This window comes from Crocodylus porosus, unplaced genomic scaffold, assembly GCF_001723895.1.
Source record: "Crocodylus porosus isolate Cpor-Errol unplaced genomic scaffold, CroPor_comp1, whole genome shotgun sequence".
Taxonomy (NCBI): domain Eukaryota; kingdom Metazoa; phylum Chordata; order Crocodylia; family Crocodylidae; genus Crocodylus; species Crocodylus porosus.
The window spans coordinates 36,529,326-36,555,730 of record NW_017728948.1 but is presented as its reverse complement, the minus strand read 5'-3'; the positions used below and the strand labels follow the sequence as shown (position 1 = coordinate 36,555,730).

The 26,405-nt window shown below is 44.3% G+C and overlaps 1 long non-coding RNA gene across 1 annotated transcript in view; it reads left to right on the top strand.

The window, feature by feature from the left end:
- Positions 1-9,124: 9,124 nt before the first annotated feature.
- Positions 9,125-26,405, top strand: part of LOC109321913 — a 21,086-nt gene continuing 3,805 nt past the window's right edge. Inside the window, exons 1-3 of the long non-coding RNA XR_002104214.1 lie at positions 9,125-9,135; positions 16,227-16,233; positions 18,844-18,849. This is a non-coding gene — a long non-coding RNA (uncharacterized LOC109321913). The remainder of the gene's footprint in view (positions 9,136-16,226; positions 16,234-18,843; positions 18,850-26,405) is intronic.

Sequence of the window (26,405 nt, the reverse complement as noted above, 5' to 3'; positions counted from 1 at the left end):
ATGCAATGACTATGTTCTTCTGAGACAGGCACCCAATATTATTAAATAATTGATAGATCTTGTTCTAAAACTGTATTTAGTTAAATAACAAAGATACAACAACACACATTTCTTTGAATTGCTCCACCTTAAAGTAAATCATGCTGACCAGAGATCTATTTAATAGACTTCTTCATAGCTCAGGAATTTCTTATGATGAGAAGGAAAATGAAACATATTTCTTCTCTGTTTCCAGAGAAATCACAATGGCAAAAACAGTTGGGAGAGCAGAATGTACTACAAATAACAAATTCCTGAATTAACTCAAACTCTGTAAACTACTGTTTGCCTAGCATTGTGCTCAAGATGCTATGTTAAAAAGGCTGGGTTAGCATTTTCATTGCAAACCTAATTTTTCAGGTTTTGCTTCAGCTTGAAGCTTGGCATACATAGCTTCAACCCTGAAACAAGGAGTATAGACAAATTAGCATAAATTCTTTTGGACATTTTTGAGTCAGGAGACAAGCTAAGTGCACATGGGCACAGATACATATATAAACATATTTATAATTGCCTTTTCTAAGTTGAAGACACTTCTCTTTTCTTTTCTTTTCTTTTCTTTTCTTGGAATAGTATATAAAAAAAGGAAAAATGCTATTCAGGTTTATTTTGCAAAGTGAGATTTGGGAAATGCTCACACTTCAGTGTTATCTAATTTTTGCTAGTTGTAAAAGAGGAATTAAAAATAAGGTTAATACCTGACTCAATTTTAAAATTACTCCCTGTACCCATGCCAAATACATTTAAGTGAATAATTATAGAATGTAATAGAATGTTTCTGCACAGATAATACAACACCTTGTATGTGAAGGATATAAGTATTAATTGTATAATCACTACTTACAAAGGAAATATTCCACTTTATCAGGCCATAGCTAAAACTGGTAGTATCAATAAGGGCTGTGTACATGGGGTCACTCACCCGGCTTTCTTCTTAGTGCCCAACAGCTCTGTGTTCTGGGTTTTCCAGCCACTTAATTTTCATGGGAAAAATTTCTCCCACAGAAACAAAACTATTAATAAAACAAGTGTGCAAACAACAAGCAGTCAGACAGATAAACTAAAACCAATGATCTTTCTTCAAACCCTAAGGATTTGTCCACATATGCAGGCATGTGCACTTGCAGTAGCTCAAATAGAAATGGTACACATTTGAGCTGGGGATTTTATATTTTTGCCTCAGTTCACATGCGTGGACATGCACTTTAGTGTGGGGCAAGTTGTGCGAAATACACCTGCCCAGCTCCTCCCAGATCCACAGCCAGAGGGAACTAAAGCATGGGGCCAGACCCTATGCTGACCCCAGCAGTGTAAAAACCTGCCCTGGTGAGCAGCTCAAGACCTTGCCTCAGGACCTTCTGAGGCCCAGCCACTTGGTATCTGGGGACACTACCCCTTGTGCCAGATGGACTGCTGAAGGAGCGCTAACTTGGAGTGGCCCCTGCCCCCTCTACCCACTGCAGTAGTCTGGCAGTGGGGGCTGCTGCCTGGATATGACCTGCTGCCCCCTGCAACAGCACCCACTCCCTTGGACTTGCTCTCCCAAGGCTGCGCCCCTGCTAGAACTGGATGGGGTGTCCCCGCTCTGCCATCTGGGCAGCTATCACCCAGAAAATGTACTCCTTGTGGTGGCCTGCTTTGAATTATCGAAGCATGTCCTGTTGGCCCCAGATGACCAGCAGGTCAACCACTTCATCTGCCCTCCAGCTGGGTCCCCATTGCTGGCCCTAGACAGGCTCCTCTGAATGGGTCTCACCACTTGTCTCACCAGCAGAGATTCTGCTGTTCCCTGGGGCCACTCAGGCTGTCACCTGGGGGCCATTGGCACATAGAGCAACATAATATGGGGACCGTGTGTTATGCTGGGCCAGGTCCTGCCTCCATGGGCCCTCCACACACCATTGGGCCGGGCCGGTTCCATGGAGGAAATCCAAATATCAACTTCTGAGCCCACGCCACAAATATGCTGCATGGGGAACATTTTTTGGTTGTCAGTGTGCCTCTTGTGGTGTCTCAAACTGTTTTGAAATGCCACAAGCAGCACGTGTGCACTTGTCCGGATGCACTTTAAGAAGGCAACCCAGACTCTGTGCTTTTCCTTCAGCACCACAGCCAAACTGCTCCTTCCTTTACACTTTACTCCTCGAGCTTTTAACCCCCTCTTTTGGTTCCACCTGCATTTGCTCATCATTAGTTGTATTTGGTTCTCAACCTTTCCAGGCAGTCTATAAATGAATGCATCCCTGCAGTAGGACATCAAAGATATATCCTGCAGTAAGATCTGCCCCATGGAGCCCATCCTGTTGTGCTACCCATCGGTCTCAAAGTGGACCTACATGCTGCATGCAATGTGCATTTGAACCACCGCACTGCATAACATGGATGACATGCAGGGCCAGGGCCGGTGCATGCTGCACATTGTGTGCAGGGCCAGTCCAGGGCACATGCTGAATGTGGAGTGCATGGCCAGCCCAAGGCTCTCAATACATGTGATATATATCCATGGAAGACCTGTTCTGTATTCTAGATATGGGATACAGGGTCTGTCTGTAGGCCCAATTCAGCCCAAAGACCTGCCCCACACCATGTACTGGTCCATAGACTGGGCCTGCAACATTCATCCAGCCAGCAGGGCCTGATAAGTGTGATACCCCTGCTTTAAATAGTGTACTATAGTTAGTTAGCCATCATTTTCCCAAAGTAATTTAAACAGCAGGCAGAAAATATTTTAAAATAGCTTTTAGTATTTATGGAGAACTCTAACTGAAACGCCACTTGTACTCATCCAAGGGTTCACAGCATTTGGTTTAAAGATAGAAGGGAGATATGGATAGATTTCACTTTGGCCCCAAAATATAGATCTTCCTTTAATATGAATTTCTGTACTATGGGTTTTATTGGTGTGTGTAGTGTTGTCCATTACATACAACTCCCTTCTAGTTCTAGCTCTTAAATTCCAGGGTATGGTATGACAGGCAAACATGTCATGAAATGGAAGCCTAATACATACATGAATAAGATTATCAGTAACCCATCTGATGGTGTATCTGAGCCTCACTCAGTTATACTCAGAGGTAGCAGAAGATTTGCAGCAATAACATTTATAATTCTGAAACTCGTATGTTTACAACAGTTGATTTTTAATATCATGGTGTGCAGAACCTGTAGGATGAGGTTGATTTTTTTATTTCCCCTTGGGAGGTTGTCACACAAAACTTATACAAGCCGAATCCTCTCTGAGTATCATCTACACATTATTTCAAAAAGGAAATTCTAGTAAGTACTTCACCACCACACAGCAGCACCTCCCTCTCATCCCTTTTCTCATTGTTTCTGAATATTTCAGAATCACTAGATGTGTTATAATAAATAGCACAGGTATTATTTTCTCTAAGTAGAGCTAATCCATGCACAAGGACACAATTTGGATTATATATGGACTCTAACTTAAAGGTAAAATTTGTGATGATAGCCCCAGCATAGGCAAAATGGATCTTTTTTATCTAGTCAAACGAACCAGCTAGTATCTCCCTGTAACCTCTGACCAGACAGAATGGACAGATTCACCACTTGGACCTTCATTCTCTGTACTTGATAGCATGGAACTTTATTTGAGACATTGAGGAGAAGATCCCTAAACTCTTCCAGCCCACTGACCACTATCTCATGGCTCAGAGGCTCCCAGCCAGGTCATGAGGTACTACAGGGATTTGGGAGCGGGGCTAAAGGGTCTTGGGTACAGTGGTGTTTTCTTTGATCCTCCCAGTCTCAGGCTATGGGCTGAGGAGAGAGAGGAGGATTCAGGTAGGTAACCAAAGATTGTGGCATTGATGTCATTGGGAAGGCTTTGGCTTCCATGACCACAGTCCACTCTTTGGTGAGAGAGGCAGTGAACTGCTGGGAAGGGACAGCTTCCACCTCTCTCTACTGGGGAGGAGGTTCTTCTCAGCAAGACTGGCTTACCTGCTCCATCGGGCTTTAAACTAAGCCCACCGGAGGATGGGGGGACTACCACCACTGCTGGGCCACTGAGCAACCCTTGCAAAGCCAGCAGGCCAAGGCACTTAAGGGAGCCCACCCCTGCCCCAGCCCTGGAACAATCTGTGGGCAAACCAAGGGCCTCCAAGGGACAACTTGCCTGCCTGTACACGAATGCCAGGAGCTTGGGGAATAAACAGGAGGAACTTGTCCTCCTGCTTAACGCAAATAATTATGATGTCATAGGGATAACAGAGACCTGGTGGGACTCCACCCATGACTGGACCATGGGTATAAATGGCTATACCCTGTACAGGAGAGATCGAGTAGACAAAAGTGTGGGGGCATAGGTCTCAATGTCAAGGAGACAAGCTGATATTGGCAACCAGGGTGGACAGCTGGGGACACTCTGGGTTAAAATCCATGGGGAACAAGACACAGGGGACAGAATGGTGGGGGTCTATTACAGACCTCCTACCCAGGATCAAGAGCTTGACCAGGAGTTTGCCAGGAATTGGCTGAGGCTGCATGCTCCAGGTCCATGGTTGTCATGGGAGACTTCAACTACCCAGACATATCATGGGAAGAGCGCTTAACTAAATTGGAGTGGTCCCAAAGCTTCCTCTCATGTGTGGATGACCTCTATCTGACACAAGAGGCCAACAGGCCAACAAGAGGCAAAGCACTGCTCAACCTGGTACTAGCAATCAGGGACAATCTAATCAGTAACCTAATGATCAATGGGAAGATGGGTGACAGTGACCATAAGCTGATCACTGTCACCATCTCCCATAAAGCTGGCAAGTCAGTCAGCAATACAGAAGTTCTTGACTTCAGGAAAGCTAACTTTGACAAGCTCAGGAGGCTTGTTGGTGAAGACCTAACAGCCCCAATGGGCGGGGAGTTCAGGAAGAGTGGTTGCTCCTCAAGGGAGTAATCCTTGATGCACAAGCTAATGCTATTCCATCTCAGAGGAAAGGCAGCAAAAGGGCACAGTAGCCCCCTTGGCTCTCCAGGGAACTACCAGACCTCCTCCGGCTAAAAAGAAAGGCCTACAAAAGATGGAGGATGGGATCCACCTTCAAAGAGGAATATTCTCCACTGATCCAGACCTGCAGGGAGTGAACCAGGAAAGCCAAGGCTGCAACAGAACTCCAACTAGCTACAAGTCTCAAGGACAATAAAATGTCCTTTTTTAGATATGTGGGAAGCTGGAGGAAAAGCAAGAGCAACACTGGAACCCTGCTAAACCAGATGGGACAACTGACAACCAAAGCCCAGGAAAAAGCCAACCTATTAAATGAGTACTTTGCATTAGTCTTTCATCAGTCCCACGAGACACCCGTGACCATTATGGGACAGAGAGACCTGGGTGAGGGAGATTCCCTGCCCTCCATCAATGCTGATCTTGTGAGGAAACATCTTGAGAGGCTGGATACCTTCAAGTCAGCTGGCCCTGACAATCTACACCCCAGGGAACTCAAGAAGCTGGCGAGCATCATAGCCCAGCCTCTGGCACAGATCTTTGAGAACTCCTGGCACTCTGGTGAAGTGGCTGAAGTTTGGAAGAAGGCCAATGTGGTGAATATCTTCAAAAAAGGGAGGAAAGTGGATCTGGCAAACTACAGGCCCATCAGCCTGACGTCTATCCCATGGAAGGTCTTAGAAAATATTATTGAAGAGGCCATTCTTAACAGACTGGCTGACAGCAACATCCTGAGGGATAGCCAACATGGGTATATTGCGGGTAGGTTTTGCTTGACCAATCATATTTCCTTTTACGACTAGGTGGCCTATCACCCAGACAAGGGAGAAGAGATTGATGTCATATAACTTGACTTTAAAAAAGCCTTTGATCTGGTATCCCATGATATTGTTCAACATCTTCATTAATGATGTGGACATCAGATCCAGAAGTGGACTGGCCAAGTTCACCGATGATACCAAAGTCTGGGGTAAAGCATCCACACCTGAGGATAGGATGGCAATCCAGGCTGACTTTGACAGGCTCAGGAAATGGGCGAATGCAGCATTGTTACAGGCTCGGCAGTGCTACGCTGGTTACCACTACCAATGAAAAGGACTTGGGGGTCATTGTTGACCACAAGATGAATATGAGCCTTTGATGTGATGCTGCAGCTAGTAAAGCAAGCAAAATGCTGGCTTGCATCCATAGATGCTTCTCAAGCAAATCCCAGGACGTCATTCTCCTATTGTACTTGGCCTTGGTGAGACCACAGCTGGAGTACTGCGTCCAGTTTTGGGCTCACAATTCAAAAAGGATGTGGAGAAGCTTGAGAGAGTCCAGAGAAGAGCCACGCACATGATCAGAGGTCAGGAAAATAGACCTTGCAATGATGGGCTGAGAGCCATGGGGCTCTTTAGCCTGGAAAAGCTCAGGCTCAGGGGTGATCTGATGGCTACTTATAAATTTATCAGGGGTGTTCAGGATCAGGTTTATCAGGATCTGGGATAACGATTGTTCACCAGAGCACCCCAAGGGTTGACAAGGTCAAACTGTTATAAACTCCTGCAAGACCATTTCGGCTGGACATAAGGAAGAATTTCTTCACTGTCTGAGCCCCCAAGGTTTGAAATAGCCTGCCATTGGTTCAAGCACCTACACTGAATGCCTTCAAGAGAAATTTGGATGCTTATCTTGCTGGGATCCTATGACTCCAGCTGACTTCCTGCCCCTGGGGCAGGGGGCTGGACTCGATGATCTTCCAAGGTCTCTTCCGGCCCTAATGTCTATGAAATCTATGAAATCTATGGATCATAGGACTCTGATAGGCCTAGAAAAGGCTTGCTCTTCAGAAATTCAGAATATCCTGATAAATTCCAGAAAACAGTTAATATGAGCATCTCATGGCAACATAAACTTAGCAGCCAAGAAGTATCTAATTAAATGAAAGCTATTAGGGCTGTCCATAGAATCTGGGAAAGCCTCCTTAGTACCATAGCTGGAAACCATACATGATGAAAAAAAATCAATATTCAAACACAACACAGTTGAGGATTCATGAAACATTTGTCTCTTAAGTCAAACATCTGGCTCCAAGCTAGTGTTAGTAAGCTAGTACCTACACGACTCTTAAAATCTTCACATTTCTGGAGAAATGTTTGCTTATTTTAATTTTTAATTTAAACAGTCCTTGTTATATTAAAGGTACCTGGTAGAGGAGAAAGTGAATCAAAGTGACTTACAGATCATAGAATCATAGAATCATAGAAGTAGGGTCAGAAGGGACCTTGTAGATCTTCAAGTCTGACCCCCCGCCTGGGAGGGAGAAAAGACTGGACTCAAATGAGTCCAGCCAGGTAGTCATCAAGCCTCTTCTTAAAGATCCCCAGGGTAGGAGCCAGCACCACTTCCCTAGGAAGTTGGTTTCAGCTCCTAGCCGCCCTAACTGTGAAGTAGTTCTTGAGGATGTCTAATCTAAATCTACTCTCTAACAACTTGTGTCCATTGTTCCTTGTCATGCCAGGGGGCACTAGGGGAAACAGTGTCTCCCCTAAACCCTTCTGGTCCCCCCTAGTGAGTTTATAGACAGTCACCAGGTCCCCCCTCAGCCTTCTCTTGTGAAGGCTGAACAGGTTTAGGTCCTGCAGTCTTTCAATGTAGGGTCTGCCCTGTAGTCCCCGGATCATGCGTGTGGCCCTCCTCTGGACCCTCTCAATGTTGTCCACATCCCTCCTGAAATGGGGCACACAGAACTGCACGCAGTACTCCAGCTGTGGCCTGACCAGCGTCGTATAGACGGGGAGGATCACCTCCCTGGCTCTACTTGAGATGCACCTGTGAGTGCACAAGGTGCGGTTAGCCCTGCCAACCGTGACCTCGCATTGTCGGCCCATGTTCATCTTGGAGTCAATAATGACTCCAAGATACCTTTCTGCCTCCATGCAGAATTGTCTTGGAAAAAGGGAAGTGTTCATTGATTTGAATAAAGAGGAAGCAGTCCTCCATCCTAGAATTCCTTTCAAAAGCACTAATAGTTTTTTATATCACACAGTGCATTAACTTAACCACATTAACTTAGCTACAGAAAATGGACTTTTGAATGTAAGAGGAAGCTTTCATAGGCCTCAAAACAACATTCTGATAGATCTAAATCTGAGAATTGGAAATACACTTTTATTTTTATGTTGATAATTTCATTTAAGGTTTCTAATATTTTGTGATGATCTTTAGATTGGAAAGGATTTTCTCGTTCCTTTTAACAATGGGTAGATCGTTCCACTGAAGTAAAGTTATTTTATTCCTTAATTTTTAAGCCTCTGTTTCTCCCTGAACAGTGCTCTCAAAAGGTAAAGAATGGCAACAGCACAAATTGGCAGTGAATTTGGAATTTTCTTCCAAAAACTGAAGACTTGGTAATAGAAGAACAGAATCAAGTGTCACGCTAAGGGCAGAATGTTCAAAACCTCATCTGCTAACATCACAAATGCATTTATTCTCTAATTAGCAGCTCAGAGTGTAAGAAGGAATAGATTACATGATTTCTAACATATGATGGAAATGAAGTATGAAACTTTTCTCCTTCCTAGACATAAAATTACTGCTATGTGAAAAATCCGGTACTATAAACTGTTACGTTTCCTGGATGCTGCAGCTGTAGACTGATTAAAACTCAGCGGGAAGAGATATAATAAACAAATACCACCTGCTGCAAGAACAGGTGTTTGTGTCTTCATTTAGAAACCAAACTAAATGAGAAGATGCAAAGGGGCTGTGGCAGATCACTGTCTGGGTTGACATAATTTGTTTTTATTTGTCCTTGAACTTAAAAACATGGTCTTTTATTTCAAGCATTCCTTTGCAGTCACCAGACATGAAGATCTCCGTCTCTATATGCAGTAATCCTTTCTACACAACCAAAGCATCTATTGGAGTCCTCAGATATATACAGTAATTTGATTGAAAACATTATGGGTGATGATTAGCTGTTATAATATTTCAAATGTTGTTTTAAGTGATATCATTAATACTGTCACTAATTGACTTCTGTAAGGCAAACTGTAAGTGAAAACAGTGGAGATTTACAGGATTCCATGTTGCTCTTTCCTCTGCCTCAGCTAACATGCATATGATTCAGCTAACATGCATATGATTCAGTCTGAAGGCCTGATGAAAAAACAGGAGTTGTCTTTAATATGTTGAGAAGTCATCTTTCAATCTGCATCTCCTCTGATGGAAATTAAATATGGATGAGAATGATTTTATGGGGGATAAGGTAAGATGTGGGGATATCAGTGTGTCTGGCAAAACAACTGGGAAAATACAGGCACAAATACAACAGAAATAAAATGCTTTGGAACTAGTCAAAATCATATGTTTTTTGTCCCTAACTTTCATAACTTGGTAGTTAAGATTTACAGATAGTATAAGATTTTGTAATAGTTGAAACTGATTTTTGGCTATAAAGTTGCAGTCTTCACCACCATAATTTATATTACATGAATAATGCAATATTATTTTGGGATTGAGTGTTCCAATGGTTGTTATAACGCTGGGGTGGCCCACAAAAAGCTAAGCATTTCCTTAAGCTATAACTGATTGAATCTAAGCTGCTGGTAAACAAGCAAATACTGTGGGCTATCATTTGCAACATTTTTCACTGAACATATTTACTGTTCTTTGAAGGACTGCATATTGAAATTTAAAATTGGTGATAGTTTCTGTTAGCGAGCAAAAAGGAACACAATGAAAGACTTGGGCAGGTTTTGCAGATGGTGAGAAAGGCACTTAGCCATAAGATGTGACTTCTACAAGTCCAGAGTATTTATTTGCTTAAGATATCTAATGTTAAAGGAGGCTAAGTAAAAGAGAAGGTTAAATTACCACTGTAGTCTGTAAAGCAGACATACAGAGATTTATGGGGATTATAAACTATATGACAAAATTCATTCCAAACCTACAGTAAATAATACTGTGCCAGAGACTGGTGTAATAAACAAGAGAAACTGGAATTGCTCATTTATGCAAAAATATGGCCTAGTAGGTCTCTCTGAAATTTGGTTGGGTCATTAAAATATTTTGGGTGTCAGAATAACTGCTTATAACCTATCTAAAATTGATTGAGTAAACAAAAAAGAAGCAAATTTCATTCTAGCAAAAATATATATGTTTCCAAATCACTTAACTTAAAAGTGAACTATATGAAACGCTTAAGGTTTATTGTCTTAAGAGATGAAGAATAGAATGTCTGCAAATCAATTGAGAACACGGGTTTACTGGTTCTTTAACCATCTCTCTATGTTAGGTAGGAAAAAGAAACTGTATTACAGGACCCTGTCAGTCTGCGCGATACATGCTGAAGATGTCAGGAAGTCAGTAATAAATGTTCTTGGAACTCCTGAATATTAAGACAACAATTTCCTGACTCAAAAGTGAACAATAGGGCAATCTATATTGCACATCTTCTTAACAACTAAACAGGAATTGAAGATGGAACTAAAAGTTAGTGGTTGGTTAAGTGTGAGTGATCATTACTTGATTACAGTTGTTATGTGCAAACAAAATAAATTCTTAGTTGGTAATATAGATCTATGATGCTTTAAAAGGAGCAGTTTTAGAAAGCTGAAAATAATTAACAAGCAAGGAAGCTGGAAGAGAATATTTAAGCAGGAAAAAATGTGAACCATAATTAGGAGCTTCTTAAGAACATTTCACCAGATGAACAAAAATCTATATTCCCATAATAGAAAATAATACTATACTGCAATAATTTTAAAAAATGAATTAAAGGGAAAGTAAGTGCAACACACACAGAACTTATAACAAATTGGGAAAAAAGAGGAAATTAATAGCAGTTAACATATATTAGAACTAAGAACTTTCTAAGGGAAGCAAAAGGTCACAAAAGAATCTCTGGCGGTAGAGTTAAGGCCAATGAGAAATCTTTTTTTTCCAAGCACATCGGGAATAAAAGGAAACCTATCTGTTATACAATGGAAATGCTAGAATAGTTAGTCAAAGAGCTAACGTGATTCGTAAATGCATAAGTAGGAGAATACTGAATAGCAATTACTCAGCATGCTAACTAAGCACTTGCGGGGGTGGAGGGGGAAGCAGGGGGAGACGCACCATTCTATTTACCTGTTCCCAGTGCCCAGGGTGGCCACCTTCCCTCACCCCACCCTACTTGCACTAGTGAGGAGTAGACTTAGAGGAGTTATATTCCATTTGTACTTGGCAATGACAACTGGAATATATTGTCCTTTGACATTGATGAATGAAACATGGTTCAGAAAAAAGCTAAACAAATGATTAAAAAAATTTAAAACATGACTTTATCCCAGAATGTGTAAGTGCTCTGTTTTCTTCGCTTAACAAAGTAAAGATTAAGGGATCAGTTGATTGTAATTTGTACAGAAGATCCTGGGAAAAGAAAGTCAGTAATAAAATACTAGTCAAATTCAGCAATAGCATGTCTAATTTAGTCCAATGGCTGGAAGTTGAAGCCAGACAAATTCAAATGAGAAATAATATTTTATTTGTGTGAATTATTATCTGTTGGAGCAAGTCATTGGTAGCTGTGGTGGACTTTTCATTATTGGAAATTTTAAAAAAGCATTAGTTTGGCTGTTGTTTTTCTACAAGATATGTTCTATTTCAGTCACATGGGGTTAGTCTTGAATTGACTTCTGTTTCAAGTCCTATTGCTTGTGTCATGCATTTATAAATCACTTCTGTACTGTGTTCTAGAATGCCTCATTCCTCTTTTCCAGGCTGTGCATGCCTAATCCCCAAAAAGCAGCAATATAACTGCCAAAAAGCAGCCGTGAGCATATGCTGCAACACTGGTCTTAGACTCCCTGTCTCAGGCTTGCTTTTTGGCACCAGCTCAGAGTCTCCAAGCAAGCAACATTTCCTCAAGGATTTGTTGCACAAAGAATAGAAACAGGCATACAAGGAGCATGTTCTAGTGGTGCTCGCAGGTTTGAGGTAGGCATTTTAGACATGACTGATCATCAATATGATTTAGTTTGTCCTTAACAACTATGAATCTTTAATTCAAAAAATTGTCTTTCCCCTGCGTTTTGTCTATTTAATATTAAGCATTTAACTAGCAACCACTTGTGATTTTTTCAGATAAATCTGTGTATTTAAAATTGTTCTTTTTGTCATTTAGTAGACAGTTATGGCTTTCTGAGGAGCTTTAGATGCCTTTTAAAGACCTGAACAAAATTAAAATCTACCTAGAAAAATAGACCATCCATTTGATAGAAAAAATTGTGCACTAATAGAAATGATCATATACCATCCATTCAGGCACAGATAGAATTGTAATCTACATAGGGACACTGATTTAATTTCATGAAAGAACCAAAATATTAGAAAATTCTAAGAATGGGAAGAAAAAAATCTGATATTTCAAAGACTAAATATGACATGGAAACATGGCATCGACTGTCATTATAAAACATGTCATGCTTATTTAAGAGGGATTTATCAGTGATAAAATGTGATTCAAAATGGTGAAAGTAACAAAAGCATAAGAAATGCCATACTGGGTCAAACTAATGGTTCATCTAGCCCAGTATCTTGTCTCTGATAGCGCTGGCTGGGAGGACACCCAGGGACTGTGGGACCACTGTGGGGCCCTGGTCTGATCCTGTCTCTGAGCGGAATGTCGCTGGGTAGTGTCCCCTGGTTCCTTGGACTCATTCAAGGGCCAGCGGGCACTGTCTCATGTGCTCTGCTTGGCATGCCCCCCACCTGCTCTCTCAGGGTACTAAGTGTAAAGTTTTGACTTCCACTCCATCCCTGTTATCATTTGTTCCCAGAAATCAGTTGCTATTTTTCCAATTGCCTCCTTTTCTGAGGGGGTCTTATAGTTTCACTTAATAGATTTTTGGCCCAGGACCCCTTAAAGTGGCAAATAGGCCTGTTTCTGAGAGACTGCCTACTTAAGAACCTCTTGTTCAGGTTCTGACTGCACTATTCCCTGCAAGTTTTTGTTTATGCACTCCCTGTCCTCAGCCCCATCAAATCCCAGGACCTTCTGGTCAACCTCTAGCCAAGCCTGATCCATCTGACCAGGAAGGAGGCTGTGGCCCAGGGATAGATAAGGAGCTTTTTCCTGTCCCTCGTCTATCACATGTCAAGGCAGTTTCATTGGGCAGTGTCCATAGGTTCCCTGGGCACAAAGGATAGCCAGTGGGAACTGTTTGGCATGTCCTATTTGGTGCACCAAACCCAACCACCCTTGCTGCACTCATTTTGAACCTATGACCTTCATTCCTATCTCTTTTGGCTTTTAGATGTCCCAAGTAATCAGCGCTGTTAGTGGCCTCCATCACTAAGGATATACTTGTACTTATAACTCTACTTAGTGGTCTTTGTCCCACATTCTGGAATGCCCCATCTAAAGTTTGGTCTCTAGGACCTCCTCCTCATGAACTTCTTGCTGAGGTTTTGGCTGTACTACTCCCTGCACCTCTTTGTTCATGCACTCCCTGTCCATGGCCCCACTGAATCCAGTGAACTCCTGATCAAGCTCCTGATTCTAGCTAATCTGGCCATCTATCTCACTTGGAAGGACACTGTGGCCAGGCAAACCCCCAGTGATTGTGGCTGTCTATCTTTCCCTTATCCATACATGTTCCTGAGCAGAGTATCACTGGGTGGCATCCATTTACCCACAGTACCATGGCACAACAAATATGCCTGCCTGAAAGTGGCCGAAGTGGCCTGTTCTATAGAAGGAGAGTATTAAACCAGATATCTCTGGAATGATCTATCCTGTACTCAATATGCTCCCTGGCACCTATTATTATAGGTTTAGAAATGCCAGAAGAAGCATCCCCAACCATTAATAAATCTGCAGTCTATTAATTTATCAAGTCCCTTTTTGAATCTGGTTATGCTATCTGCTTCCATCACCTCCTGTGGCAATGAATTTGATTAGTTAATTACATGTTGAGTAAAAAAGTACTTTCATTTCTTAATGTTAAGCCTGTCACCTACTTATGTCAGAGGGTACCCTGTAGTTCTAGTATTCTGGCACGTGTTAAACAATAGTTCCCTGTTCAGTTAATCCACACTCTTCAAAATTTTATAGACCTCTATCATATCCCGCCTCAGCCTTCTCTTTTCCACATTGATGAGTCCTAGGCTTGTTAGTCTCTCCTGTTATAGTAACTGCTCCATATCCCCAGTAATATTTGTTGCCCTTCTCTTTACATTTTCTAATCCTACTGTATCCTTTCTGAGATCTGAAGAACAGAACTGCACACAGCATTCAAAATGTGGGTTTAATGTCCTTCAGGAAGAGCAAATATTATCATAATATTAGTTTATTAGGTTCATTATTAGGTTCATTAGGCTCATTTCCTAATAAACTAATATTATGATATTCCTCTCATTATGTTTAGATGTCACAAGGAAATTCATTTTGGTACATGATATATTTCCCTTTAGAAAAAGACATAGTTTAGGCCTGTGCAAATAGGGAACAATGCAATTTGGGTTCAGATTCAGCCGATTCGGATGCCAGCAATTTGATTCAGAGATTTGAATTGCTTTTCTGATTTGATTTGGCTGAATCAGCTTCAGAAGATTGGGAGCTGATTCGGAGATTTGGCCATAGAGTATAATGAGGAATCAATGAATTATCTATAACTTTGTTGTTTTGTGGCTGATTCAGATGAAACTTGCAGAGATGGTAGTACCTGCTGAGAGTATAAAGCTTGCCAAGTTACAATGTGATAGGTGCAGGGGTTTCTGGGAAACTGTACCTCACATTCCTGAAAGCAAAACTCATGTCACATGTGTGCATTAAGCCACAGTGGGGTGAAAACTTCCAGGCTGGTAGATCGTGGTGAGGCCACAAAGTCTGCCAAACTTCAAGTAGATAGGAGCAGGGGTTTCTGGGAAACTACCTCAAACTGCTGACAAGCAAAACTTGTGACATAAGTGATGCTCTGTGTGCGTTAAGGCACAGGGGGGTGAAAACTGCCGGCCTGCTAGGCCCTGCTGCAGCCACAAAGCCTGCCAACTATCAAGGAGAGTCTGGGTTCTGGGGCCCTGCATCTCTGGCTGTTAACAGGCAAAACTCGTGACATGGGTACTTGTGCAACTGTGTCCATCTTGGGGCATGGGGGGAGAAACTACTGCAGGCCTGGCTGCTAGGCCTGGCTGCAACCACAAAGCCTGCCAGCTACCACTTTTCAGAGCTGGACCTATGAACTTCACTTCTTCAGCCTCCTAGGTAGAGAAACTCATGGATTCAATATAGGAAGTGGAATTCTGAGACACTGCAACCGGGCATCTGACTTCCCAGGTACCTCTGCACTTTGAAGGTTTTGGTACTGCCAGTGCACATTCTCCCCTCATCCTTGGGTCACACATGCCTGCCAGCATGTGGACCGTACTGGACCTCAGGGAATCCAGCCATCTCCTGATGTCCTTCTTTAGCCACCTCACCAGTACCTGCATGTCTGGTGATAGTGGCTTGCCCCAGCCAGGAACATTTATTCCCTGAAACTTCTCCATTTGGTTCTCAAGTTCCTCACTATGGGGATCACCTGGCTAAAGAGGGCATTGCCCATGGCCTTGGTGGCCTCGAGGAAGGGCTTGAGGACCACCAAGATCTGGGAGATGGTACCCCACTCAGCCCCACTGACCACAGTCTCCCCAAGCAAGGGCATCTCATGGATGGCCTTCTGTTGCTTCATCAACCTTTTGAGCATCAGGTATGTGGAGTTCCACTGAGTCTCCACATCCTGCATGATTTTGTGCTGCAGGATGCTCAGCTCTGTCTGTTTCTCATGCAGCATCTTGCCCCCCTTGATGCTGCAGAAGTATCCTGCATTTTGAAATCAACTGGCTTGTAGCAGTAGTGGTGATGGCAACATCACTGGCAGCCCTGTCCCCCTCCAAGGCATCCCTGACTATGAGGTGCAGCCTGTGTGCCTCACAGCGGATGCCAGCAAAGTTGGCATCACAGACAGCTTTGACCGTATTGGCCCCATTTTCAGTGACCGTGAACCCATGGGCGAGCTTGGCCTGCCCAATGATCCACCCCTACACCATGCAGTTTAGGGCCACCATGATATCCCTTGCCATGTGGGACTCACCCAGCACCTCAGCTTGAAGGAGAGCCCACCAATGGCCTGACTGATCACACCAGTGCCCTGTGAGGGAGAGGTAGGCATAATCACCACCCCAGCTGCTCCAGATGTCTGAAGTGAAGTGCAAGGCTACCTGTGGCCCTGCCTTGCTCAACTCTACCCTCAAGTACTCCCTGCATGCCTCATACGGGGAGGGCACCACCATCATGCTAAAGGTAGTGCATGCAGGCACTTGGTAAGATGGGACCACAAGAACTCCATAGTTGAGTGGCCAGGGAAGGACTGGCTATCCAGAGCAAGCACAGTCTGGGTGATCTCGCTCACCTTTGCAACTCAGCCTCCTTTCTGTCCACCTTTCCCCCACTGTTCCAGGGTGGCCTACCTCTGCTTTGAGGGTGTGGGGGCTTTGGAGTGAGTGGGGGACTTCTATTTGTGCACACTCAAACTGGTGTCAGGCTGAGCAGGAAGAAGAGCAAGGGGGTGCTTTGTCCTGAGATGCAGCAGCATCACCACGGTGGTGAAGTGTTTGATCTCCTTGTCCTGGCTTATCTGCCTTCAGCAGTTCTGGCAGATAGCAAACCTGGGATCACCTGCCAGCTCAAAATGCTCCCACACTATGTTACTGGGTTGAGGGTAGGATGCTGCCTTATCCCCTTCCTCATCAGACTGAGACACAACAGCAGGAGGAGCTGCCTCAGCTGAACCACTTAGCCTCCACAACCTCAACCTCCTCTGAGGTGCTGCTTTCCAGAAAAGGATACCTGAGTCTAGGAGAACTTTGAGTTGTGTGGAGCACACACTCTGATTCCCCCTCAGTCCCCAGAATTGCTTGAGCCAGGATGCTCAGGTCCTCTGGTTCCAGCTCCAGCTTCTCCTCTGGCAGTGGGAGGCTTACACTGGGAAATGACATTGGGGTGGAGGAGACAGCGATTCTGCTGCTGGTGCCTATTTCTGGAGTTATGAGAGGTGGTACAAGTGCGAGGACTTCAGGTACAGATACTGCTCCCACCTCCTTGCTTCCACTGGTAGTGGAAGCCTCATGGCTGCTTGGAAAAAGGATACATCCATGTTGGGGGGGGTAGACTTGCAGCTCTAGCTCTCCCCCTATCCCATCTAGCCCCTCTCCCTCACCTGCCATAAGACCTAGCACCTGCCTTTCCAGCACACTTCATATTAATCTTTCCTGTGCTGCAAAAGGTGTGTGTGTGCATGTGCATGTGCATGTGTGTGTGTATCACTCCTTTTGTGTTGTGTGTTTGGTTCCCTCTGTGTTGCATGCATGCACTGGACTTTTCTTTGATTCAGTAATAAGTATTAAGAACTAGGTAAAAATGTGTTTTCTGCCTGTCTTCTCCTCTGTGATGTATTTATTTACTATGAATTATGAATGTGAATTGTGTTTCTATTGTATGGTTTATTTCCTTCATGTTGTGTGCATGCACTGAATTCTCCTTTGATTATTAATAACTATATATGGTGTCTTCTTCTGTGATGTGGTATTAATATGAACATGTGACTACTAGTGTACTTCTTGTTCATCTTCTGTGTTGTAGTGTGTACCTAAAATAATATATCTCCCTCTTCTAAGACCCTGAGTTTTGTGTTAGTCTCAGTCTGAATCTCTATCTGACTTCTTTGTTGTCTTCAGTTTGTATGTAAACTAACTATAGTAATATTAATAACTAATAACTATATATAAACTGATTCTGAATCTCTTCTTCTTCTATGAATATCTGACTTCTTCTGTCTGTGTGTGGAATGCATGGTTCCCTACACAGTGATGGATCACACTGCCAGAGAAAACAATTAACTTTCTTTTTAAAAAGTATTGCCAAAAAAAAAAAGAGAGAACAAATATAAATTGTGAGAAATGAATTGGATAAGTATCAAGTAGAGAGATTCTAAGTTAAGCTAATCTAAGCTATATCCTATCCAATTCTTTGTAAGAACAGAAAAGAGCAGGTGACTGACTGACTAGGAAGCAAGCCAGGGAGTCCAGTACCTTTCTGATGCTGTTGTTCACCGAGAACCAATTCACAAAAGGCACAGCAAGCCTGCACACAGAGGCTTTTATGCTGTTTCTATGTCCCTCTCCCCAGAGACTGTGATTGGAAAGGCAGTCAGAGAGAAGTCACAGGCCAGCTAGAGAGAAGTCAGTCCATCCCTACCCGCTCCCCCTCTCCCCTCCTGCTCCCCCTCCCTCTTCTAAGTTTCTGTTTCTCCATAAAGACTGCCCTCCAAATCTCTGGAATGCTGAATCTTTTCTGAATCTTTTCCAAATTGATTTGGAGGCCCCAAATCAATTCAGAAAGTTTTAAGCTTCTAGCAATTTGATTTGGCTTCAGAGATTCGGCTTTCAAATTGGGCCAAATCTTCTCCAGATTGAATTGTGAACTGAAGTGTCACACAGCCCTAGTTTCCCTGGAAATTGCCGATTGAATGTTAAAGTGAAATTTAGTGTTAAACATCACCAAGATTAGGGCAGTTTCCCACACTCTAAATATATTTGGAGTGTGATACACTTTTATAGAGAAAGCAGGCAACATAGGTTTGGATGAGAAAACATATGGGCTTTGGGAATGAGGTAGGATGGAACACAAATTACTGAAAGTTTCAGAGAAGCAGTAACCAGTATATTCTGGAGTATCCTGTTGAGAGAAATGTGTCTTTTTATCAGTACAATACTCAATCTTATGTTCTCTAATCTAATGGGTAAATGGTAAATTTGAAACAATTTCTTCTAAGGCAGAGGTAGGCAAGATATGGCCCATGGGCTGGATCTGGACAACCAAGGGATTTTATCTGGCCTTTTGTGGGTCTCTCAGTGCTGCCCAGCCCAGCCCAGGTACAGGAGGCAGCCTGGGCCATGGTGGATGCAGCCAGTTCCACCAATTCTGAGCATGCAGTGGGGCTGAGGCAGCGCAGTGGCTGGACTGTACTTCCAAGCAGCTCTGGCAGTGGCAGCTTCCAGCTCTTGCTGCCAATATTTCTGCTGCCATCAGTCCCACTGCCTGAAAATCCTATCCCATATATCCCACACCCACTGCTGGAGTGCTGAACAGAGTGGGTGAGGAGGGTCTCCATGGAGACCTACTTGGGACCCACACAGGCAGGGCACACTCAGCTAGGTGGATGGGATGGGGCTATGGGTGGTCAGGAAGTGGCATCCAGGAGTGGGCCAGGCAGGTGGAGCTATGGCTAGGGCTGAGATCTTAGGGAAGTAACATTGTGGAGGCAGGGCCCAGGGCAGACCCACAATCCACTGCCTGCATTTCCCTGTGAGAGGCACTGATTCCATGGTGAGGGGTGTGCTGGAAGTGGATCATGGCTGTGCCCTGCACCTTAGTTCCATGCTGTCAGTATCTGGCAATCTTGGCCTTGGCTCTGTCCTCATCCCTTCCCGCCTGTCCTGCTTCCAGATGCTGCTCCCCACCCACCCACAGCCCCAACCTGTCTGCCCAACCAAATGCATTCTGCTGTGAGGGTCCCAGGCTGGTGTCTATGGAAATCCCAGGACCAGGATCACCAGGTGGTGACAGCACAGGGCCGGCCCCTGAGGCAGAGCCACTTACAGAGTTTGGGTGATCTTTGTGGGGGGCAGGGAGGAAGGGGGGTATGCTAACCCAGTCCATCCCAGTGTGGTGGGCTGGTGGGTGCCAACCCAGTCCACAACACCTCACCAAAACTCCCTAAGTGACCCTCCAGCCAAAACAATTGCCCATCCCTGTTCCAAGACCTGTATGTTAGTGCTTCAAAAGTATTGAGAAGTCTAAGTAGCTCCCATATGAAGAAATAATAGGACTGGTACACAACCTGCAGGAACACAAAAGTCCAGACCTTTAAGTCACAATGAACATATCAGCAGGGAATCACATTTCTCTGCTCATGTAATAATAATCACTGTGATTAGAAAATAAAGGAACAGCTCTCTCTACTTAGATATATAGTACACTAACCCATGAGGCAAGAAATGAAGCCAAGCATTAACACACTTGAAGTAACACAGTGGTTCCTGACCTCTTATGAAGAAGGCTTTACACTGGGTTCACCAGGGAATAGTGGCCAAAACCCTGAGGTAAGTGGGAAGCAGAAGACCTGTAGGAAGGGCAAGAAGGAGGGAGCAACAGGGGAGGTGCTCTTCTACTTTCTTAGAAAACAGGGAAATCAACTACTTACTTCAGATGCCTGTGCACAATTGCACAGAGCCTGGGAAACAAGCAGGATAAATTGAAAGTCCTTGCACAGTTACAGAACTATGATTTGATTGGAATAACAAAGACTTGGTGGAATAGTTCACATGACTGGAGCACTGTCGCAGATGAGTACAAACTGTTCAGGAAGGACAGGCAAGGGAGAAGTGGAGGAGGAGTTAAACTTTAACTAAAGGAACCATATGGTTGCTCAGAGCTCCAGTATGAAGCTGGAGATAGGGCTGTTGAAAGTCTCTGGGTTAGGGCCAGTGGCAAAAGCAACAAGGGTGATGTCATGGTGGGGGCCTGCTGTAGACCACCAGACCAGGAGGAAGTGGTAGATGAGGCTTTCTTCAAACAGGTAGTGGAAGTTCCTTGATCACGGGCCTTGGTTTTAATGGGACACTTCAATCACCCTGACATCTGCTGGGAGGGCAATACAGCAGTGCACAGGCAATCCAGGATGATTTTGGAGAGTACTGGGGACAACTTCCTGGTTCAAGTGCTGGAGTGGCCAACTAGGAGCCATGGTTTTCTTGGCCTCCTCCATAAATGGAGAAAAATTAGTGGGGACTGTAGTAGTGGATGGCAACTTGGGCAGCAGTGACCATGAGATGATTGAGTTCAGGATCCTGAGGAAAAGGATGAAGAGCAGCAGGGTAAGGACCCTGCTCAGGGATGTTATGGGCAGGAACCCCTGGGAAGCCAGTTTGATGGTGAGAGGAATCCGGGAGAGCTGGCTGTATTTTAAAGAAGCTGTACTGAGAGTGAAGGAACAAACCATCTCGATCAGGGAAAGTGTGGACTCTTACTGAATGGGGGAGGCAACTTTGTGACAGAGGATACAGAAAAGGCTGAAGTGCTGAATGCCTTTTTCACCTCAGTCTTCACAGGCAAAATCAGCTCCCAGACTACTGCACTGGACAGCACAGTTTGGGAAGGAGGTGAGCTGCCCTCAGTGGTAAAGGAACAGTTTCAGGACTATTTAGAAAAGCTAGACATGTACAAGTCCTTGAGGCCAAAAGGAATGCACCCAAGGGTGCTGATGGAGTTGGCTTGATGTGATTGCAGAGCCCCTGGCCATCATCTTTTTAAAACTCACAGAGATTGGGAGAGATCCTGGATGATTAGAAAAGGGCAAACATGGAACCCATATTTAAGAAAGGGAAAAAGGAGGATCCAGGGAACTACAGACCAGTCAGCCTCACCTCAGTCCCTGAAGAAATCATGGAGAAGATCCTCAAATCTATTTCTAAGCACTTGGAGGAGAAGGTGGTGATTTGGAACAGTCAGCACGGGTTCAGCAGGAGCAAGTCATGCCTGACCAACCTGACTGCCTTCTATGATGAGATGACTGGGATTGGCTGTGTGGAAGTGGGAAAATGGGTGGATGTGGTGTACCTTGATTTTAGCAAGGCTTTTGATATGGACTTCCACAACATTTTCACAAGCAAGCTAAGGAAGCATGGGCTGGATGAATGGACTGTAAAGTGTATGGAAAACTCGCTGGACCATTGGTCTCAGAGTAGTAACCAATGGCTCAAAGTCTAGACGGCAGCAGGTACCAAGTGGATGGCATGGCACACCTCCCAGACTATTGCTTTGGCCATGGACTTGCCAAAACTGAACTGGTTGGTGATGGAGCAGAGTCTGTTGGGGATGGTGAGTTTCCAGATGGTGATGGTGATGTGCTACTCCAGAGTCAGGGGTGGCCTTATGCTGATGTTCTTCTGCTCTATGTGTGTGTGGGAGGGGTGGGGGGCAGCTCAGTGAATAGGTACATGAAGGTGGCTCAACATATGCACGAGTTCTGTAGCCATTGCTTATCACCCCAGATGTTCAGGATGATGCACCAGTCATGCTTCATCTCTCAGCTCTGAAGCCCTGACTGATGGCATGGAGGTGCTTTCAGCACACCTCAAGACAGCACAGCATCCAGGATGGCCTTGTCTTCATTGGCCAAGTGGAAGTCATTGACCACATCCAGAAAACTTGGTGGCTAAATGGTCTGGTAAGTGGTACCATGTGGGAAGTCAGGCTCCTAAGTCCTGTGCAGGAAAGCATGCACCATCATGGGTAGGAGCTGGGTCAACTTCTGGCAGGCACAAGAAATCTCCCTAAGCTTCTGGCAAGAAATGCCCAGGGTAAGAATGAGGAGGTAGTACAACTTAAGGGTACATGAGTTGGGGGCAAGGGAGGTAGAGGTCCATGATGGGGTGTGGGAACCGAAACTGATGCAGTTGCAATTAATTAGAGAGGGGCCATGAACTGGGTCTTTTCTCTGGAACCTCAGAACAGGGAATGAGAAATGGATTACTGTGAGCAGGAGTTTCCCAAGGCTGGGGGTAGGGGGGTTGTAAGGTAGCGGGAGGGAGAAACCTGTGATAGCCAACCAGTTAGGGCTGCCTTGTCTGCTTTGCAGCTGCTGCTGCCACTCTCCAGAACCCCATTGTTCTCCCTGGGTATGGGCCATTGCTGGAGCAGACTGTCTAACCATTTCCTACCCTGAGGGCAAGTCTACATGCACGTTTTAATGCACAGTAACCTATTCTACTGTGCATTAAAACAGTGCATAGAAAATCATGCTAATACACTAATGCACAGTAGAATAGCCTATTGAGAATTAAGCATCACTAAAAAATGTTTTTATTGTTATGCATTAGGGCAGCGTGATACACATTTATGTAGGAGCTCACATTAGAGGCACTAAACTGAATGCACAGTAACAAAAACGCATTAAGGCATATGTAGATGTTCCCTGAATAATACAATAGTTGTTTAAAATAATATTGGAGGTATACTTGATAATGCTATTAAGGCAGTGGTCTACCAGTATGGGTTCCAACTGCTCACACTAAACCACTCAACTTCAACTGGTTGATTGAACATTTGCATGCACACTATGTAAAATGAGATAACTTACAGGATGTGCTAGTTGTGACTCATTTAATTCTCATCTCTGTTTCTTGTTCACTTCCTTTGCCTTTCTACATGTTCTATGTTTATCTAATGTAAACTATAAAACTGTTAAGAAAACTGGTATTTCTATTTGCTATCTTTAAAGCACTGTTTCAGACTATGGCACTATGTAAATGTTTATGATTACTATTAAAATGGCAACACAAAAAATTAATAATTGGAACATTGTTTTTGAGATTTAAATAATACAAAAATTAAAGGAAATTTAGAATTAAGCCTCTCTCCGCCAACCCCACAATATAAGATGATGTTTTCATCATATGCCCATTCATCATATACATAGTAATTAGGGCTGTGCAAAATTTTGCCAGCTGTTTCATTTCAATGCCATTTTGACTCATTTTGAGCTCAAAACAATGAAATTGAAACAAAATGACGGGCTTCAAAACAGCTTCAAAATGAAACGAGGGCAGTCAAAACATTTCAAAAGATTCAAAACATTTTGAGTTTCAAAGCTGAAGCTGGGCTTGCCTTTAGTGAACCAGAAATTAGGGAGATGAAGGGAAAATTAGGGGGAAGGATTGCTCTGATATTGACTATGTAGCTGGCCAGTGACTGTGATCCTTCCCTGAGGTCCCGTCCAATTATAGTGCTCTGGAGAAGGGATAGAAAAAAACATAAAAAGCAGAATCATTTGAACTGGGTTGCTTTCTGCCTTTAGGTCAGTTACTGAGCTTTGTCTTCCAGCAGCTCATCAGCATCAAACAACAAAGGCTATCATTCATTTCCTACTTGCTAGTCTAGCAAGTGGGATTCAGCAATACCTTTTGCTTCCTTTCTATACCCTTTTATTTTATTATTATATTCATTGATTGATTCCTTTCAATTTATTCCTCCCCTAAAATCCTCTTTTTGTTTCATCTATTTTGATTCTTTTCAAATCTGTGCTTTCTCTCACAGTATGCATTCCATTCACTGTGCAGGGAAGCAGAGCATAATTATATTTCATATCATAATACAGAATTTATATAGGAAAACACAGAATATATTTATATATTTTATTTTATTTATTGCATAAATACATACATACAAACATCCATATATTAAATAAATACATATTCATACACTTATCTTAATATCTACATATATTATATTAATCAGATAGATAACATTACAGAAGAAGAGAGAGATTATCCAGTATACCAAGGCAAAGGCAAGACACTATGAAACACACCATGAAGCGTGGTTGAAAGGCAGCTGACAAGCCTTCACAGAGGGGCAGAAGAGGGGGTGGAGGGAGAGCTGTAAGTTCCCCCAGCCCTAAACTGAGATGCAGCCTCCTGGCTACAACAAGCAGGCATGAGGCTTCCAACAGTACAGGCAGCAAGGAGAGGGAAGCAGTGCCAGTGCCACTGCCTGTGCCTGAGTCTGCATCCCCTCCAAGAACACCAGCCATAACCACCCCCCCCCACTACCACCATGACAACAAGCAGTAGCTCCAACATGTTAGTTTCCTCCACTCCCATTCCACTTCCCGTGCTGAGCCTCCCAGTGCCTGAGAAAGAGCTAGCACTGGGTCTGGATCTCAGTGCCCTAGCAAGGGAAATTTTGGAGAAGGAAGAGGAATCAGTTGAGTTTGTGCTTGACACCGCTCAAGTTTCCCCTAGAGGCACTTCCCCAAAAGGCACTTAAGAGGAGGTTGATGTAGAGGCAGAGGCAAGTGGCTCAGCTAAGTCCGCTTCTCCTCTTGCTGTGCCTCTGCCTGCTGAGGAGGGTGAAAGTGCATCAGCATCCACACATGCACCCACACCCCAGAAGTGAGTGGGTAGTGTGGTCTGGGATCATTCTGAGCTGGCAGATGATTCTACGTATGCTATCTGCCTGCACTGCCAAGCCAAAACCACCCAGGGCAAGGGAACAAAACACATAAGCACCACAGGGATGCTGATGCATCTCTGCAGGCACCACCTTCTTGCCCTTCTTCCTCATCAGCCTGGCACTGGTGGGAGCATGCCCAAAGGGAAGTCCCCCTCTCAGTCCACAGCCCCATCCCCACAAAGCAGAGGCAGACCACCCTGGAACAGTGCGGGGAAAGCAGACAAAAAAGCGGCTGCATTGCAAGGGCGAGCAAGATTACCCAGAGCACTGGGGAGATACTTACTGTTGATGGCCAGCCCTTTTCCTTAGTTGAGCACCCTGGGTTCAGGTGGCTCATGGTACTCATGGCCCCATCATACCAAGTGCCCAGATGCACCACCTTCAGCAGGATGGTCATGCCTTCCCTGTATGAGGTATGCAGGGAGTACTTGAAGGAGGAGCTGGACAATGCATGTCTGTAGGTGGCCTGACACTTCACCTCAGACATCTGGAGCAGCCAGGGTGGAGATCATGCATAGCTATCCCTCACAGAGCAATGGTGCAACCAGTCAAGCTATTGGTGGGTTCTTCTTTAGACCGAGGTGATAGATGAGTCCCACAGAGCAACAGAGATCATGGGGGCAGTGAACTGCTTGGTGCAGGTGTGGCTCATTGGACAGGGTGAGCTCACATGCAGTCCCCCGACAATGGGGCCAACTGTCACCAACAATGGAGTAAATATGATGGTCCATACTGCCAACTTTGTTGGCATCTGCTGTGTGGCACAGAAGTTGCACCTCATTGTTAGGGATGCCTTGGGTGGGGCAGGGCTGCTGGTGATAGCACCAGCACCATCACTAAGGTCATTTCAAAATGCATGGAGGTGGTAAGCTACTTCCGCTGGAGCATTAAAGGGGGCAAGATATTGGGGGACAAACAGGCAGAGCTGAACATCCTGCAGCACAAAATCATGCAGGGTGTAGAGGCTTGATGGTATTCCATATACCTGATTCTCAAGAGGCTAGTGAATCAAAAGAAGACCATCCATTTGATGGCCTTACTCAGGGAGATTGGGATCAGCAGCCCCCTTAACAGAACTGGGTGGGATACCATCTCTCAGATCTTGGTGGTCCTCAAGCCCTTCCTTGAGGCCACCAAGACCCTCAGTACTGGCAGTGCCCTCCTTATCCAGGTGATCCCTGTAGTGAGGGAACTTCAGAGCCAAGTGGAAAACTTCCAAAGGATTAATGTCCCTGGCTGTGGCAAGCTGCTGCCACCAGATGTGCGGGCACTAGTAAGACAGCTGAAGGAGAGCATCATGAAATGACTTGATCCCTTACA